We start from the raw sequence: 18,180 nt of genomic DNA on the forward strand, positions 1-18,180 counted from the left end.
TCAAGTATGGTTTTAAAACTATACTTCTGGGGACATACTTGTTCGGTATATCTGCCTCTTGGACTTTAGGTTCTTGTATTATTTTACTAACTTTTTATTCTGAGTCATTGTAAATTCATTGCTGCAACATCTGAAAGGCAACAACAAATGGGGATATATTAAGAAGTTGTGGACATCAGCATCATTGATTGGAAAGTAAGAAAGTATTCATCAGTGGAGAAGTTAAACTTTTCTATTAGCTAATCATGAGAGTGCAAGTAGCTACTTGCTTTTTAATTACTTTATTATCCACAGAGTAAATGAACCTCAAGTTCAGGGAGGTAATACTTTTTCATTGGCTTAGACTTTTTTTATTGAGCCCGATGCTCCCTTTTGGCTGTGAATTTTTAGACTTTACACAGTTTGTATTGTGGAGAAGCCAGCTATTACATCAGTCCCTAGGTCAAATTTAGAAGAAGCGCCATTTTGAGGATAATTTCAGTGACTTGGATATGATTTTTATGGGTCTTGACTTTGAATTCTTCAAAATGAGCTGTGTTTACAGATCTAGCCCTACAGCTCTCTTGGAATCAATCTTTCTTTCTTTCATAATTAGGGTGTTTTATACTAAAGATTAAGTAAATGCCTTTTGATCTCTTCTTTTACAGCATGTATTTAACATAAATTTATAAGTACATAGAAGTAGTTCTTCTAGTAGAATTTCATTAATCACCTCTATTCTTCTAGAGACAACAGTGACAGAATGAAGTCATTAACCTATGGAGCTGAATCTTAGGAATATTTTATTTTCATGTTCTTGAAGATTGGGAAATATGAAACGACTTTCATAAGTTGTTTATTAAGTCTAAAATTTTTGGGTGACTGGGAGATTTGATAATCCCCTGTGGGATTGATTTTTCTCTTATACTGTTCCCAAGAAACTAAAACAATAAAGTCTAACCCTCATAATTTTTCTTCACTATACTGATTGCATACTCATGAGATTCCTCTTACTTTTGATATTAACTCTATTCATATTTTCTGGTTCTGGATAAGACGAATGGATAGAATCTTTAGATCAGAATTAAAAATTACCCATCTTAAAATGAGATTATTGAATTTTTGTATGCCCTTTTTCATGTTTGTATTGCAGTTTGTCCCCCAGCACACACACACTACATACTCACAAGAACACATGCCTCTCTGTTTTTGTGTTGGCCTGAAATCAGCTGTGCTGCACAGGTTTTAAAATGTAATAGTTTTGATGGATTAGTGACTTCCCACCAAATATTTTAATATTTCAGAAGAGAAATTCTTTGATCACATTTCATTTTTTGGTTTGTTTTCTTGTATTAGAAATCTACATTGAAATTACTGTTTGTTATTCCAGGCAGCTTGCTTGAAAAACTTCTTGATTCATTTATGGACCTAATACTGATTTTTGGAGTTGGGTGTGACTTGAAAGACAGTAAGAAATACGATTAAATATATATTTTATACCCGAAGCACACAAATTGCTTTTATTAACCACTGTATTTCTTACATTTTGAGAAAGTTGTAAATGATCTACTCTTTCCACAGAATATAACTTAAAAGGTCGAAAAGCACTGCACAGTTTTAGCTTCTGGCAGCATTGTAATTTTGTTTTAGGATTTGACACAAAGTTTCTTGGCTACCAAAAAAAGGAAAGTTTTTAAAACTCAGATTTGCTCCTGGGTTCATAATTTGTTGCTCAGCTATATAGTTTAAGATCTGAATGATAGAGACAGTTAGGGTTATATTATGCCTCTTGTTCCCCTGTTTAGTACTGAGGTGCATGTGTGTGGCTGCCATGTTTCTTACTAACCATTTGCTTCTTGTGTTGCCATTCCACTATTTCCTAATGTGTGGGTGTCTGTCTCCCCATAATTTATCATTTGAATTTCTTCACCTTTCTTTTAATTTGTATTATCATGGTCCTAATCCATTGGGGTTTTGGTCTCTGTGTGTCTCCCCTCTCGGCCATGCTGTTTCTCAGAAAGCCATTCTCCCGCAGTTTGTATCTTCCACGCCAGGTTTCTGTCCCTGCACCGTCAGGGGGGTTTGTTTGGGACTTCCTGGGAAAGTGAGTGTTATGTAAGGCTACAGTACTGTACTAGACTGAATTGCTCCTGCTGCTCCTGCTACTGCTGAGGCTTGCTGGGAATTTTGCTTGATCAGAATTAAAGAACAGCCAGTTTGTGTCAAGTTGAACTGTAATTCTTGGGTACTTGTTTTGTGGAAAAAGTATGAGTTCTCTCTGGTAAGGTTCTGGTATTGTCGATTATGATTGTCGTTGTCTTTGTCGTCTTGATTATGATTGTCATTAGACGATTCCAGCTTCGTCTAATGCTAGAATGCCCTTTAAGTAATGTCCCTTTACTAGTGTGATGGTAGTGCCACACCATAATTCAGGATGTAGAATTCATTCCCTAGGGTGTTCAGCAACCTTTTAAATGAAATAACAAAACAAAACAAAACAAAAAACAAAACAAAGCAAAAAACCATAATTGAACTAGAGAAAATTCTTAGTAAATTTTGCACATTTCCTAGTATTTCTTACATAAGGATCTTCAAGATTAAAGAACTCACAAAGAATCCCCAGACCCTATTCTTTGTGATCTAGATAAAAAATGATTGGTCCCTTACATTGCCCTTGTAGAACAAGAGTAGCTGCTGTTAGAAGATGACTCAGTGTTGTACCACTCTGCAGTTTTTAGATTATTTATTTATTTATTCATTTGACACAGAGAAATTACAAGTAGGCAGAGAGGCAGGCAGAGAGAGAGGGTGGGGGAAGCAGGCTCCCCGCCAAGCAGAGAGCCTGATCCAGCAGGGCTTGATCCCAGGACCCTGAGATCATGACCTGAGCCAAAGGCAGTGGCTTAACTCACTGAGCCTCGCAGGTGCCCCAACTCTGCAGTTTTTAAAAGGATTTATATATATATCTGTACATATATATATAAATATCTGCACATATAAAGCATTTTCCCAACTAAATATAAGAAGTATTACTTCTAAATTCATATTTTATACTGTGGTGTGATTAAGTTGGGAGTGCAGCCAGAGAGGCAGAAGTAGTAGAAAATACACATATTATATATAATGTCTGGAAATTTATTACAAGGAGTTGTCTTGCGTGATTGTGAGAGACTGTCAAAGGAAGTCTGAAATCTGAGGGACTAGCTAACGGAAAGAGAAGGTCATCAGCAGGATAGAAATCCCATGGGCATGGGCAAAAATTCTGCCAAGTCCACAGGCAGAATTTTTTTTTTTCTCTCCTGGGGAAACCTCAGCCTTGCTTTTAGAGGCCTTCCAAAGGATTCAGTTATACCCACTCTGATTATCTGGGATAATCTCCTTTACTTAAAGGGATTAGAGGATTTAATTGTATCTGCAAAATACCTTCATAGCAACATCTAAATTAGTGTTCAGTTAAGTATCTGGGCACTTTAGCCCAGCCAAGTTGACATTTTAAGAAGTAATCACCTGGTGATTTTGGATAGTCTTAATAAATCAATTTAAGGAAGAATAAAAACAAAAATAAACAAACCCTGGAGCTTTACCTGTCCTTATATAAGTAGATCAATTTAGATTAGTCTCAGGAACCCTGAATGTAATTAAGAATTTTGCTTCTAAAATGATCATAGTAGAGTTTCTATTTAGATTTATTTTAGAGAGGTTGATCTTTGGCATAATGTTTAAAATATTGAGAGAAGAGGAATGTAGGCTGATAGAATTCTGATTTAGTATCTTTTCAGACTAATGCAATAATGGTTTAAAACATTTTTTAATTAAAGAAATTGTTTTTATTGAGTTATAATTGGCATATGACATTATATTAATTTTAGTATACAGCATAATGATTCAGTATTTGTGTAGATTGCAAAATAATCACCACAATAACTACAGTGAACAACGTCGTCTATCTTTTTGTAAAAGCCATGGTGTAGTGCCACACCATAATTCAGGATGTAGAATTCATTCCCTAGGGTGTTCAGCAACCTTTTAAATGAAATAACAAAACAAAACAAAACAAAAAGCAAAACAAAAAACCATAATTGAACTAGAGAAAATTCTTAGTAAATTTTGCACATTTCCTAGTATTTCTTACATAAGGATCTTCAAGATTAAAGAACTTACTGACTTCCCTGAGGTAGTAATTTCTCTTTTCTTTATTTGTGCTGTTTTTACAGTATCTGTCATGTTCTGCTCTGTGACTCTACGTTATTGAGGGCCTAATCAGTATATAGTTTGATACAAAAAGAGCTCCTTTCTTGTTTCACTGTCTAATCATCCCACATTTCTTTCATTTTTATCTATCACTTGTGTATTCAGACCTTTCATCAATTAAATAGATGATTTTAGTCTATTATACACTTATTAGTGATACTGCAAATATTATTTTTTACTCATTTCTTCTATATGTTTGTAATGTGTTTACAGTTGTGCCTATACTTTTCTTTCTGTAATAGTATAAGTAAATTCGTATCTATAAAGTATCTTTATATAATTTAAATAATCCTGTGGGATTATTTTTCGATCTGTAGGTTAGATAGAGGTGTAGATAACTTCCTACCTCTTTTGTCACAATGAAATACCAATTGTAACTTTTATTTTTACATTTTAACATCTCTGAATCTGAGATATGTGTGCAAATAATGGCACCACATAGTTTAATTAGTATTTTTTTTTCATCTTAGTGATACATAAAGTAATGGTACATCTTCTGTCCTTGGTGAATTGATTTTGAAGATGCATGCAAAGAGAGTGAATTAAAATTGCTTCAGAGAATGTGGAAGTGGAAGAAAGTATTTCTAGATTAACTATGTTTTCTCATGTACCCCATTTTAAATGTGTGTGTAGCCAAATGTATATATTTACTATTATAATTAGATACTTGATTATCTTACCTACTTCCTGTTTATTTATTTATATAGGTTGACCTGAAATTTTTTTGGACCTTTGTATTGGGAAAATGAGCTTTATGTTTGTGATTGCTTCATATTGGTTTCACAGTATATTTTTCCATCTACACAGTATAACCTAAAAATGTAAACCTATATATTTAGTCTTCATACTTACAAATTTTTTTTCGTAAAGAAATGCCAAATTGATACTCAGCTTAAAGTCTTCCGATATCTTCTGTCTAAAAATTTAATTAAACTGTATATAGCTTTGGCATAAACTTGTATACAATTATGAGGAAAATATATCCTTAGAGAAGAATTTCCTTTCTTTTAAATTCATGATTATGTATCTTTGACCCATGAAGTTCAGTGTCAGAAAATGTGGTCTTCGTGTAGTTTGAGTAGAAGAGAAGTGACTGCTGCTGCAGGGGTTGTGTGTTCTTGCTTGAGGGACAATGGACTGTGTTTTTTTTTTTTTTTTTTTTTTTTTTAAAAGGAAAGAAATATACTAAGAATATGATAACTGAAGATGACTGGTTCTTTATCTGATCCTGCTTGCTTCAGCTTGCTTTCTGAGGAAACTGCTTGTTCTTTCTTCTTCTTCCTTAATGAATTTCACTGATTTTATTTAAAAGAAGAATAAATCACACAGCTTTGCATAGTCAATTCTGTTAGATCATTTTTCCAAAATTTCTTGTGGGCATAGCACCTAGTAATTTGTTAGTATAGTCTTTATAGGAATTTTTGTTTAGTGGTTACCTAAAGTTTTTACATGAAGGGGCAAACATTAGAATTCTATGGAATTATTCTATGTGCATATTTTTTCTTCCATATCAATTTCCCAGGAGTTATAGGTTGATGCCAAAGTGAAATATGACTCATGAACAATGAAATAGGTAAAAAGTTGCTCACTGTTGGTAGGAGTAAGCTTAATTTTTTTCCTGGTGGATGTACCCAGGTCTTATTTAAAGCCTTGTAACCATGGGAAATTTCAGTGTCATTGTTGATCTAAAATTATTCTGATTTATTGTGTCATAACCAACAAAGATAGAAAAGATACTTGAGAACAGTCATTTAGAGATTGGCCTATTTTTGGATTTGAACATTGTCTGCATTCTTTACTGTGTTAAATATGCCAAAGATGCATGGATTCATTTTATACATTCCCTTTAGGAATCTGTAAGCATCACAGAACATATAAAATATGCCCAGGGAGATGTCAGCAGACCCACATTTTTATCCTGCATCTGCCACTTACACATTGTGTGATTGTGAGGAAGTAATTTTTATTTTCTGTTTTTCATTTCTCTTTATCTTATAGAATTGGAATAATAAATTTTGTCATCCTTACCTTTCATTATTTTCACAATGACTTTTTAAAACCCTGGTTTTAAATACTGAAAATTTAGAAAACATTAAAGTACAAATTGAAATGGTGCTTGCATTCAAGAAATAAACCTTTTGTTTTGGATTCTGAAAGTAAAATTTAGATCCTAAAGACGATCTGCATGGTGCTAGCCACTAGAAGTCTAAGTATTTGGAGGATAATACTAACTTCAGTGAAATTGATTAATTTTTAAAAGGGAAAAACTGCCTGTTGTTATAAAAAGCAATAATGAACCACCGGGGCTTCATGCTGTGTAGGAATATTGAGCATGGCAATTTTGCATCTCTAAGTGCTGAGCACCATTAGAAATGGGGTCATGTTTATAGAGCTGTATATTCTTGTTCATTATTGCTTTTAGATTGCACCATTTCAGGTAGATTTTGGTAGATTTGGAATGAGAAAAAAATTAGGCTCTAATTAGGAAAAAGTTACTGTTTTCACATTTGGGATCATTATTTCAAGTTCTTCCTCATCATTTAGAATTCTGTGTTCCCCAGAATGATTAAATCTCTTGATGTTTTTCTTTTTCTGCTTTTGTTGTGGATAAGTTGGATCCCAGAAATGGAGTTGGGGGTGTGTAAAGGAGTAGTCAGTTATAAGGTGGGTAATGTATAAAATTAAGATGATTGAAGTTGTGAAATCACAGTTAACTACTTAAATGAGAAGGGGGAAGTGTTGACCTTCTTTCTTTTTCCTTTGTGTTTAATAAATTGTTTCTTCCCCCTGCTTCAACAAATGGTAAATTTTAAACAAAAGTTTTCCTTGAAACTTATATTAAGGTACAATGGTGTAATCTAATATGAAAAAACACATGCTGAGAGCTGAAAATCTGAAATTACTAATTTTTAGTGCCTGTGCAGAATCTGTTACTCCCTTACCTTCTCTAATCCTGTGCTTTTATGTTTTGTCTGTGTCTATGAATAACATTATTTCTTGAATATTGTCCTTATTAATTCTTTCTAACTTTCTCTTTCACATTTCCTTCCTGGATTTGCTGTTTTCTTCAGTCTCACCTCAAGGTCAGTATGCTTGTACTAAAACAAAGATTAAGAGCATGGCATACTAACATTGTCTTGAGCTTTATTTAATGAGGAACTGAAACGATAGCACTTACCCCAAGAAAGATATGTCTAGAAATCTTGTTAGGAGTGCATAAAATGTCAGAAGTTCTAGGTTTACCAGAAGAGTGGATTCAAAGTTATGTGCTTCAAAAGACAAAGTAGTCAGAAAGCAAGAATCAGACTGAGCAGGTTTTGACTGAGAGCGAAATAAAGATGAAAGGAGTCACCAGGGGAATGAGAAGAAAAAATGTTTTAATTTAAATTTCATCAAAGACATAGAAAATGCAGCATGAATGTTGGAGGGAAAATTGCTATAGTCTGTGGATTTTTAGAAGAATCTTAAAATTATTTTACATACACAATCCTTTACACCCTTGAAATTTTGGTTTTGTTTTGTGATTCTGCTGAATGGTAGAACAAGAGATAATCAAAACAGCCGGTGCCACTTCGATTTCTAAGTGCCAGAGGCACTACAGTAGAATCTTTATATAGTTCATTTCAGTTGCTCTTCCCAGCCAGTATGTAGAGAGATTTATCATTTCCCCTGTTCAGGTGGATAGCATAAATTCTGAGCCCATTAAGTAATTTGTCCATCTTTATTAGGAACAGAATCTAACAGTACACAATTGGAAACCTGAATTTTTAAAAAATATTTTATTTATTTGACAGATGGAGATCACAAGTAGGCAGAGAAGCAGGCAGAAAGAGAGGAGGAAGCAGGCTCCCCACTGAGCAGAGAGCCCAGTGTGGGGCTCGATCCCAGGACCCTGGAATCCTGACCTGAGCCGAAGGCAGAGGCTTTAACCTGCTGAGCTACCCAGGCGCCCCCTAAATTTTTTTTTAAAGAGTGAGGGGGAAGGACAAAGGGAGAGAGAGAGCATCCCAAGGAGGTTCCACACCCAGTGTGGAGCCTCGTGGGTTTTGATCTCACTACCCTGAGATCATGACCTGAGTCAAAATCAAGTCAGACACTTCCCAGACTGAGCCATCCAGGCACCCCAGAAACCTGAATTTTAGAAGTTATCTCTTTTGCATGTGAGCATGGAAATGTAAATGAAGGCATGAGAATTTCTGATGTGGTTCCAAAAATTGATATGGTTAACACCATATGCACTTTACCTGGCTGCTGTTTTGTAATAGTAATGGCATCATGTAAATTACTGTTTATAAAAGCAGTTGTCTTCTTTGAGTCTCACAGGTAGTGTATGGGTTACACAGAACAGATTATCATTCTGATGAGCAAGAAAGATTAGGGAACATGATTTCTCCAGGGTCAACCAACTAGTAAGTGGTGGAATTAGATTTGAAGCCAGAGCTTCTCATTTCAACCTCAGGACTTTATGTATTCTCTGTACTCTAATGTCAGAATTAGAGTATGAGCTATAGAGTCCCAGGTAGGTTGATTCTTCTTTGGTAGATTTTTATCTGTGGTGTTTTCATCTGTAAAATTGCGATAATTATCTAATTTAAAGAGTCGTTGTCAACACTGAATGAGTTCATATAAATAGAACAGCATCTGGTACAGGGTAAACAATCAATAGATAGAGCTATTATGATATTTCTTTTTGCCTTTTCATGGAGTCCTGTTGGATCTAGCATATGATAGTATGGTAGTATGGTGTGAAATATTTCAGGTTCTTTAAAGTACTATACTGTTCTTACTGATTCTTACCACGGTTAATAGAAAGTGCAAAGTAGAATCTCAGGGCAAAGTTGTATTTCTGTAGAAAATGTGAAAAGGAGACATATTCCTTCTGTAATGATATTTTTAGACTCCACTTAACCTTTTTAGGTGCTACATTTCTATTATGGGTAGATAAGATGTTGAGGCGTTTTAGGAAAAAGGTTCTCTTTCCCATTTCTGCTCCCTGGTATTTCTTCTCATTGTTTAAATTGATGACCTAAATGATATTTTTGAAAAAGTCCCCTTACCTTTGACTTATTTAAGAATAAAGCAGTTTGGGGGCACCTTGGTGGCTCAGTTGTTAAGCATTTGCCTTTCTGCTCAGGTCATGATCTCCGTGTCCTAGGATCCAGCCCTGCATCAGGGTTCCTGCATTAGGCTTCCTGCTCAGTAGGAAGCCTGCTTCTCGATTTCCCACTACCCCTAGTTGTGTTCCTGTGCGTGCTTGCGCTTTCTCTCTCTCCCTCTTTCTCTCTCTCTCTCAAATATAAAAAGATAAATAAAATATTTTTAAAAAGTATAAAGCAATTTATGTGGGTTTGAAATACAGTAAAAAGCAAAATTAACCTGGGTCACCTGGGTGGCTCAGTGGGTTAAAGCCTCTGCCTTCGGCTCTGGACATGATCTCAGGGTCCTGGGATCGAGCCCTTTGTCGGGCTCTCTGCTCCGCGGGGAGCCTGCTTCATCCTCTCTCTCTGCCTCTCTGCCTACTTGTGATCTCTGCCTGTCAAATAAATAAAATCTTAAGTAAACAAAAAACAAAATTAGCTTTTCTTTCATACTTACACTGATCGAGTTTTTGAAGAGGTGTCTTCATCCGATTTACACTGTTCCATTCCTTTTCTCTTAGCAGATAACTTCCCATCCTTTGCCCGGTAAATAGAGCTTTAGGGTATCCATAGTCCTGGGATAATGTTTTCACTCATGTTCCAGCTCTTTTCCAAGGCCAAATTTTCCTATCCTCTTTTATTCCTTCCCTCTTCTCAGTTTTAAAACCCTTGCTCCATAAGTGAAGTGTTCTTCTCCTTATTTCTATTCTCTTCCTTTTCACCGATTATCGCAAATGTAAAACATATACTAGTTTTCCCAATCCTTCTCAGTATCTTTTCCTTGGCCTCAGTTCAATACAGCTTCTTATTTTTACCTTTTTTTTTTCCTACTGACTTGCACAGTTTCTGGAAGAAATCATTTATGTTTCCTGCCTCCACTTTCCACACTTGTATTTCTTTTCTAAATGTAATCTGGACTCTTTTCTCACTGGGGTGCTAGATGGCTTCAGTGATAGGCTGTTGCCGAATTTGGTGACCTTGTTTGTGTTGGGCCTTTTGACCTTTCTGGGGTGTTAGATATTATTATCTCTTTTCTTTTAGAAGGCTGTCTTTTGTCATTTATGTGACATTGTTTTCTACTAGCTATCTTAACACCTCCTTGACCTCCTTCACTCTGTCTTGCTTTTCTTTCTTTCTTTTCTCCTCCTCTTCCCTCCTCCTCCTCCTTTTTCTCTTTCTCCTTCAAAGATTTTACATGTTCATTTGAGCGAGAGAGGGACACAGGGAGAAGACACTCCCCGCTGAGTAGGCTGAGCAGGGATGCTGCTGCAGGGTGGATCCCACGGTCCTGGGATCTTGACCTGAGCTGAAGGTAGACTCTTTTTTTTTTAAATTTTATTTTATTTTAAAGATTTTTTGTTTATTTATTTGACAGAGAGAGAGATAACAAGTAGGCACAGAGGCAGGCAGAGAGAGAGGGAGGAAGCAGGCTCCCTGCTGAGCAGGAGCCCGATGTGGGGCTTGATCCCAGGACCCTGGGATCATGACCCACGCCGAAGGCAGAGACTTTAACCCACTGAGCCACCCAGGCGCCCTGAAGGTAGACTCTTAACCAATTGAGCCACCCAGGCACCCCTGCTTTTCTCCCTTTTATATGTTCCTTAACCCTTGGGCTTTCTCATAATCCTTGTAAAAAAAATTCATTTTTGTTTACATTATTGGTTACCTGCCTTATTACTACCAAAGTCTCAGTTTTATTTATTTTGTTTTGTTGAAGTTTTTATGGAACTTCTATTTCAAACCGTACTTACTACAGAACAAATCCTACATTGTTTGCAATAAAAGTAGCAAGCACAAATACTGCATTTAAACAGTGTTATTCCCATTATCTACTGTAAATGTTTTCTCCACAAACTTTAGTAAAGCAGTGTGGGTACCACTTAAGTAATTCCAAGTGTTGGTACAGTCTGAACACAGTTCACCTTTAGTAACAAAATACCATGAAGGCTTGTGTTTGGAGAACTTTGATCTCTAACTTAAACATGAAGTGGACATATTTTTACGGGGAGGTTTTAGCACTTTTGCCTTTTGTATGACAGGTTTTGATCTAAATACCTCTAAACAAAACCTGCCCCAGAAGAATTTGTCTGTGGAAGTCATTGTTGTATGCATAATTCTCTGAGTTACAAATTGTGCTAATTATCATACTGTTAGTTTTTTGTAGTTTTTACTCTAGTAATAAATGCCATGAAGCTGTACTTACTTCTAAATAAGTTTATTTTCCAAGGAATACAAAATAAAACAGGTTTTGTTTCTCCATTGGCAAAGATCGTTTTGTTTGTGGTGTGTAAAAAAAAGTCTTTCTTAGCTTCAGGTTGGAATTTATGCAGTATTTTTTTCTGTACAGAAGCATTTCACTTGGTTTTGCCAAGTCCAATTGAGCAGGTCCTTAAGAGAGTATTAATAGTTTAAGATTGGATTGGATAATTTGTATAACTTCATTATGGGACCTTGGGCAAAATACTTAACTCTTAAGTGTTTGTTTTAACCACCTGTTTTGTGTTAATAGTGACACTTAAGCATAGTGTTTGTTTTTTAAGCATTTCTGGTTTGGACAGATTTATTTGTTTTCTCTTTTCCTCTGTTGTTCTGTTTTCCTCTGTTTCCATTAGTACAAAGCAGAGAGATTTTTATTTAGAGTGATGAGTCAGGAGCTATTTCTCTGATTGCCCATCTTAAGAGTTTTTTTTTTTTTTTTTTTTTTTTTTCATTATTGTCTGGTACTAAGCTCTAAGACCTCATAAGGTGACATTTACAAAAAGAGATGTAGCTATATATTCAGGGCTTCATTCTTTTTTGTTTTTAGCTGAACTCTTCAGGATTTTGTAGGCCCCAAAGCATTTCTGACCTTGTTTTTTCTGTTTACAGGAGTTTGATTCATAGACAAGAGTTTTTAAATCTAGGAGAATGACCTGTTTTTAGTTGCATTTTTTTGTTCCTACCTGTCATTCTATTGGCTTTCTTAAACAGCATTATTTTTCAAGAATGTATCTCCTTATTTTTTTTTCTTTCAAGCAATACTATTGCCTAGTCTTTTTTTAATGGGTTACGCAAGCATAGTGTAGCCACACCTCCATTAACTAACTTCTCCTGAAATATAGTGTTATTATTTTGAATTATTCATTGGTAGAAAAAAATGTATGAACACATACTTGTCCTGATCTACCTGACTGTTCTGCTGAAAAGTATTGAGTTTTGTGCCATCTTGCACTGAGAAGTGGTAAACGAATTTTTTATTAGTAGAGCTGTAGACAATTACGTGGCATTCTGTACATGAGCTAAAGATGGCAAATTCAATAGCGAAGGGAAGAAAGTCTAAATTTACAGTTAGTTGAAATTTGAATTTGTATATGGTTGCCAGATTTAGCAAATACACATATGAGATACCAGTTAAATTTGTAAACAATGACTACTTTTTTAGTATTAATGTGTTGTAAATACCAGGACATACTTGTACTAAAACATTGTCACATATCTGAAATATAAATTTGAAAGGACTTTCAGTATTTTATCTGACAAACATCATTCCTCCCAATCTCATTCTTTATCTCATTTCATATCATAACAATTCTAGGAAATGGATGATATTTTCCTGTTTTACGGATGAGAGAATTGAGGTTCAGTGGAGTTAGTGGACTTACTTAGGGTTATTGCTACAATATGGCAGAGTCTTTAGTACAAATTCGGTTTTTCTGATTTCATGTTTACCACATACTTTAATTTTCCTGTTTCCTGTTTTGTATATCCTTGTGAGGTCCAGATGCAATCTGTAGATTATAATATGTTTTAAATATATATTTTTACTTCCTTGGAATATGGGGATCAGAAGTTGGATTAATTGTGTTATCCTTTGGTGAGAATTGCCTCTCTTACCATTTCTAGCCTGCTGTATGAGATACTCCTTCAGTAGTGATGGGATTATTTTTGGGTGTTCCCCTGATGATTCATACAATACTTACAGCTTTGTTCAAGAAAAGCTCCACAATAACTTATATTTTAGATAGTGTGATTTGTTCGGTAAGGTTAATTTAGAACCTTGCTTCCTAAATTTAATAGCATACAAATTATATTGGAGTTTGTTAAAATGTTTTTCTGATGTGTGGGTTTGGATAGGGCTTGGGCTTTTTACACTGATAACAGCTGTCAGACAGTGTCAATGATGCTGATTTGCAGATGTTGCTTTGACTGGCAAGGCTTTAGAACACTGGCTATGAATGAGCAGTTTTGGAATTGATTTTTTTTTAAAAGATTATTTATTTATTTATTTGACAGAGAGAGAGAGAGAAATCAAAAGTAGGCAGAGGGGCAGGCAGAGAGAAAAGGGAAAGCAGGCTCCCTGCTGAGCAGAGAGCCCGATGTGGGACTCGATCCCAGCACCCTGAGATCATGACCTGAGCCGAAGGCAGAGGCTTTAACCCACTGAACCACACAAGTGCCCCTTGAATTAGTTTTTATCTTTTTAAAAAATTTTTCACATTTAACATTATCCCTGTTGATTTCTCTATATCAGCTCATATTTGAACTTACAGGAATCTATTCTTCATTGATTTCAAGGTAGTAATGCCACCTTTTGCCTCTGTTAAAGATCCTCTGGGGTGTCATACTGGCATGGGTACAGAGACAAGTGAAACTCTTCAGGATACTACTAATGAAAACATTGTTTTCATTAGCACCTATTACCTCGTCATTTATATGTATAAAAACACGTTGAGTAGTATAATGGAGTAACAGAATTGAGAATGGAGCAGGGGGAAAGGAGTGGGTCACAAAACTTAAAGACAGTTGGCTGGCTTGGGTGCGGGTCACAGTTTTGCAGAAACCTTCCTTCCAACCTCCAGTTTCTATTTTCTGTATGACTTCGAGGTCTCAGAATTTGAGATTGTAGACTAGGAGATAAAGAGGAGGAAATCAAGAGTCTAAATGGGCAGCTGTAAGGTGATTTGGTGGTGTTTGGTTGGAGTGTTTATGTTGGTCTTTGTCAGTGAAGATGATACAAGTCTAATGAAATGGAAGAACTTGACCTTTGTCATATACAGGAAGAAATGTATCTGCTTAAATTTTCTTCACTTATTTTTCTTTAGAGAGAATTATTTTGTTTCTGTTTTGCTTGGGATATTTACTCCCACTGGCCCTAAAAGACATTGTTAAGATGTTGTTGCTAGCTCTTTGGTCTAGGTATTAAGCATTTCGGTGTTAGTTATAAGTTTCTAAATTAAAAAATCACTAAAGTTTGTTAAACTTAACTATTTTGAAAGAGGTAGCATAAATTTATTACCTTCATATATGATCTTTTAATTGAGATGTAAAAAGGAGAGTTCTTTGCAGATGACTTTCTAAGGGAGCTAAAAGCAAGGAGTAATAGGTTTAGAGAAGTGGTCATGATTTAGTTTGGAGATAATAAAAAAAACTTAGAATATGTGTTTTGAGAGGAAGAGTCAGCACAGGCTATCCTTACCTGATTTAAGGGAGGTTGCTTAGTATAAAGTATATTAACTTGTCTGTTCTCATTACTAGTTCAGTTTATCAGTGTAACTTCAGGGCAAAGTCAAATTGATCCTTTTTTGCATTACTGTAAAAGCTAACTGTCCCTCTGTCCCCCAAATTATGATTCCCCTTCAGTGTGTTTTCCTAAATTTTGGAAATCTGATTGTACCACTTCCCTATATAAAGTCTTACACATTTGGGATAAACTGCCAATTCCTTGCTTAATGTAACGTAATTATTTGGTTTTTGTTTATTTTAGCTTCCTTTTACTCTGTTCTCCAATTTTATTTTAAAAGTTTAAAGATTATTTACTTATTTATTTAGAGCATGCATGCAAGCAGGAGAGGAGCAGAGGGAGAGGGAAAGAGAGAATCTTTATCTTTTTAAAGGTTTTTTGTTTATTTATTTGAGAGAGAGCAGAGCAAGGAAGAACATGAGTGGGGCAAGGAGGGGGGGAAGGAGAAGCAGGCTCCCTGCTGAGCAGGGAGCCCAGTGTAGGGCTCCATCCCAGAACCCTGGGATCATGACTTGAGCCAAAGGCAGCTGCTTAACTGACTGAGCCACCCAGGTCCCCCGAGGTAATGTCTTATAGATGTAGAATTATTCCCTGACTCTTTCTACCTGAAGCTTTTGGCTCCTTTTTTGGTCTGTCCACGTAAAGTCTGTCCACGTTCAGTTTCTAATAGTTCGCAGTACACTTTCACATCTACACCATCCATACACACATTTACACCATCCAGTGTAAACCAAGAGACAAATGTATGGAAGAACTAAAGGCTTATTTTTTTACACTCATCGTTTTAAGTGGAGGGAAAGTGTAATTTTTAAAAGGCAGGTCTGCATAGAAATGCTCCCAACTTCAGGGCTGAAGCTCACTTTCTGAAGAGTTCAGTTGAGAAAAATGAAATGAGTCAATATGAGAATGCTAAAATGTGCTGGTTCTTCTAGAAACAGGAAAAAAAGACTGAAAGATGAAATTTCTCCAGAATAAAGGAAGCCATGGAAGATAACAGCTCTATAAAGCTATAGCTTTCCACCTTTCGCTTATTGTGTATGTATCATGTAAGCCGTATTAGTCAGTATTTGGTTTCAGAGATGTTACGAAATAATCATTTTTTGCTTTTAATTAGACTGATTAAGTATATGATATTTGTAGTCAGACAGCCCTAGAGTTGAGTATCATTTCTTTGTGTGTAAAACTGTAATTTGGGCTAATTACTAAATTTTATTGAGGGTTTGGGCTTTTATCTATAAAGTAGAATAAATGAAAGCTCATGAAAGTGTTTTGAATAAGGTGACAAAAGAGATGATGTGATGATAAACATTAAGGTGCTTGGTATATGATGAAAAACTTACAAAGGTGATGAAAAACTTATATGATGAAAAACTTACAAACTTACAAAGGTTATTATTTTACTTATCTAACATAGTACTGTACTTAACATTCAAATATAGAATGTTCAGTCACACACAAACCCACCTAGCCCTTCCCACCACCTGCAAAGGTAGGTGAGCATTTCTGTAATTCCATAATTCTCTGCAGGTTAATGTATGGGGAATTTAGGATTTACATTTATGTATTCCTGTATAATAAGGTAGATATGTGTGTTTATGTGCATGTATGCATATGACAATGAATGTCACTAGCTTTTTGCCATGTGCCAGATCCTATGCTGTGCATTTTTCATACATTCCACATAACAACTCTATATCACAAATTAAAATATAAAAAACAAAAAGCCCTGAAACTTAAAAAGAACATTTGATCACTTAGGTAATGAATAGTAAACCAATATTTAATCCAGAGATCTCCAGTTTTAATCATTATATTCTCATGAGGGGTTCTCACAGCCCTAGGGACCTTGAACATGTTTTGAGATTTATGAGTTTCCTACACTGATATTATGATTTTGTATTTTCGTTTCAGTGACAGTTTAAAACACAATTTTTGTACATATTTTGGATCATCTGGGTGAAATCCTATAACTAGCACATTTATCCATATGCACTCAATTCGTGGTTATGATCTCATTGTTATTAAGTATTACTCCTGTAATTGCTATGGACCAATGAGGAAAGAAGGAGGCTTTTATTTCAGGCAAAGTTCAAATGATGTTATGATGTGCTGTAGGAAGCAAACCTGTCTTTACCACTTTGACGAAGGAAAGTTTGGGGACAGTTTAATCTTCTTATGAGTCAAAAGCACTTGGACCATAGTAGTAAGTACCATATGTGCACTGTGAGCAGTGATTTGCCTGCATCTTAAATCAATATTGGCAATTTGAATTTCACTGTGTATTTTAGTTTTTCTTGTATTTAATCTCTAAGTCTAGAGTTAATATTTGTGTATTTCAAGTAATATAATTTATGAACAGAGTCTAGAAAATATTTTCCTTTACACATTATGCTATAATATATCATACTAGTTCAGTTGTAGACCCTTCAGTCATGGGGATGAAACAGTTCTGGTCGTGGGGAGTGCTGGAAAGCTTTGCCAGGATGCTAGCATTTCAACTTCATTTTAAAGGATGAGTACTTGTATACTAGGCAGAGATAGGGTAATGGCATTAAGACATCTGAAGAGCCCAAAACAAAAACACTCCAAAACAAAAAACTTACTGCAGGAAGAAATAGAATTACAGACACATGAATAGAAATGTAGGTGATCGTTAAGGGCCTTTAGTGCTAATTAAGGGAGTTTAGATTTTATTATGAGGTCACTGTGTCTCGAAAGTGAAACACCGGCATGTAAACTAAACTTTTATAATTCACTTGTGGCATACTGAATTTTTATAAATTAAATCATGTTTTGTGTGTAGTTGGAACTCTGTTGGTTAAAGACCCCTTGGAAGAGGAATTTAAATGTTTTTGTAATGAAAATACAATGTAAATTTTCAGATTTATAAGTTACAATTTTTATTTATTTTTGCCTCCCTTTCTTCCTTTAGCCATCCTTTATTAATGAAATCAGAAACTTTAAACTTGATTCTTTCCCTCCATTTCAGTGGAATGCTTTAGTGATTGATAGTCTTCTACCCAATTGATTTAATAATTTTCATTGAATTTTACCCAAAATTTATGAAGAAAACCACTTAGTGAGTTTGCTGATCCCTAGCTTTTATTTGCACCAGAGAAAAACTGTTAGCATTATCTACTCAATATATCTGTTTTTTATTAATGTTGTATTAATGCTTTGATTCCCATAGTAGCCTCCAGCTATTACTTATCCATGTGCATGTTACAGAGAAATGTCCAAGTTAAATTAGTTTTTAAGCTGAGCCCTGTGAAACCAAGTAAAGAAGTATGAAAGGTGTCCTCTTTCTGCATA

At 35.3% G+C, this 18,180-nt stretch overlaps 1 protein-coding gene across 21 annotated transcripts in view; it reads left to right on the top strand.

The window, feature by feature from the left end:
* The window catches only part of ERC1 (ELKS/RAB6-interacting/CAST family member 1), a 550,222-nt gene that overhangs the window by 190,044 nt on the left and 341,998 nt on the right, over positions 1-18,180 (top strand). The gene's annotated exons all lie outside the window — the stretch shown is intronic.

Source organism: Mustela nivalis, assembly GCF_964662115.1.
Source record: "Mustela nivalis genome assembly, chromosome: 7".
Classification (NCBI taxonomy): domain Eukaryota; kingdom Metazoa; phylum Chordata; class Mammalia; order Carnivora; family Mustelidae; genus Mustela; species Mustela nivalis.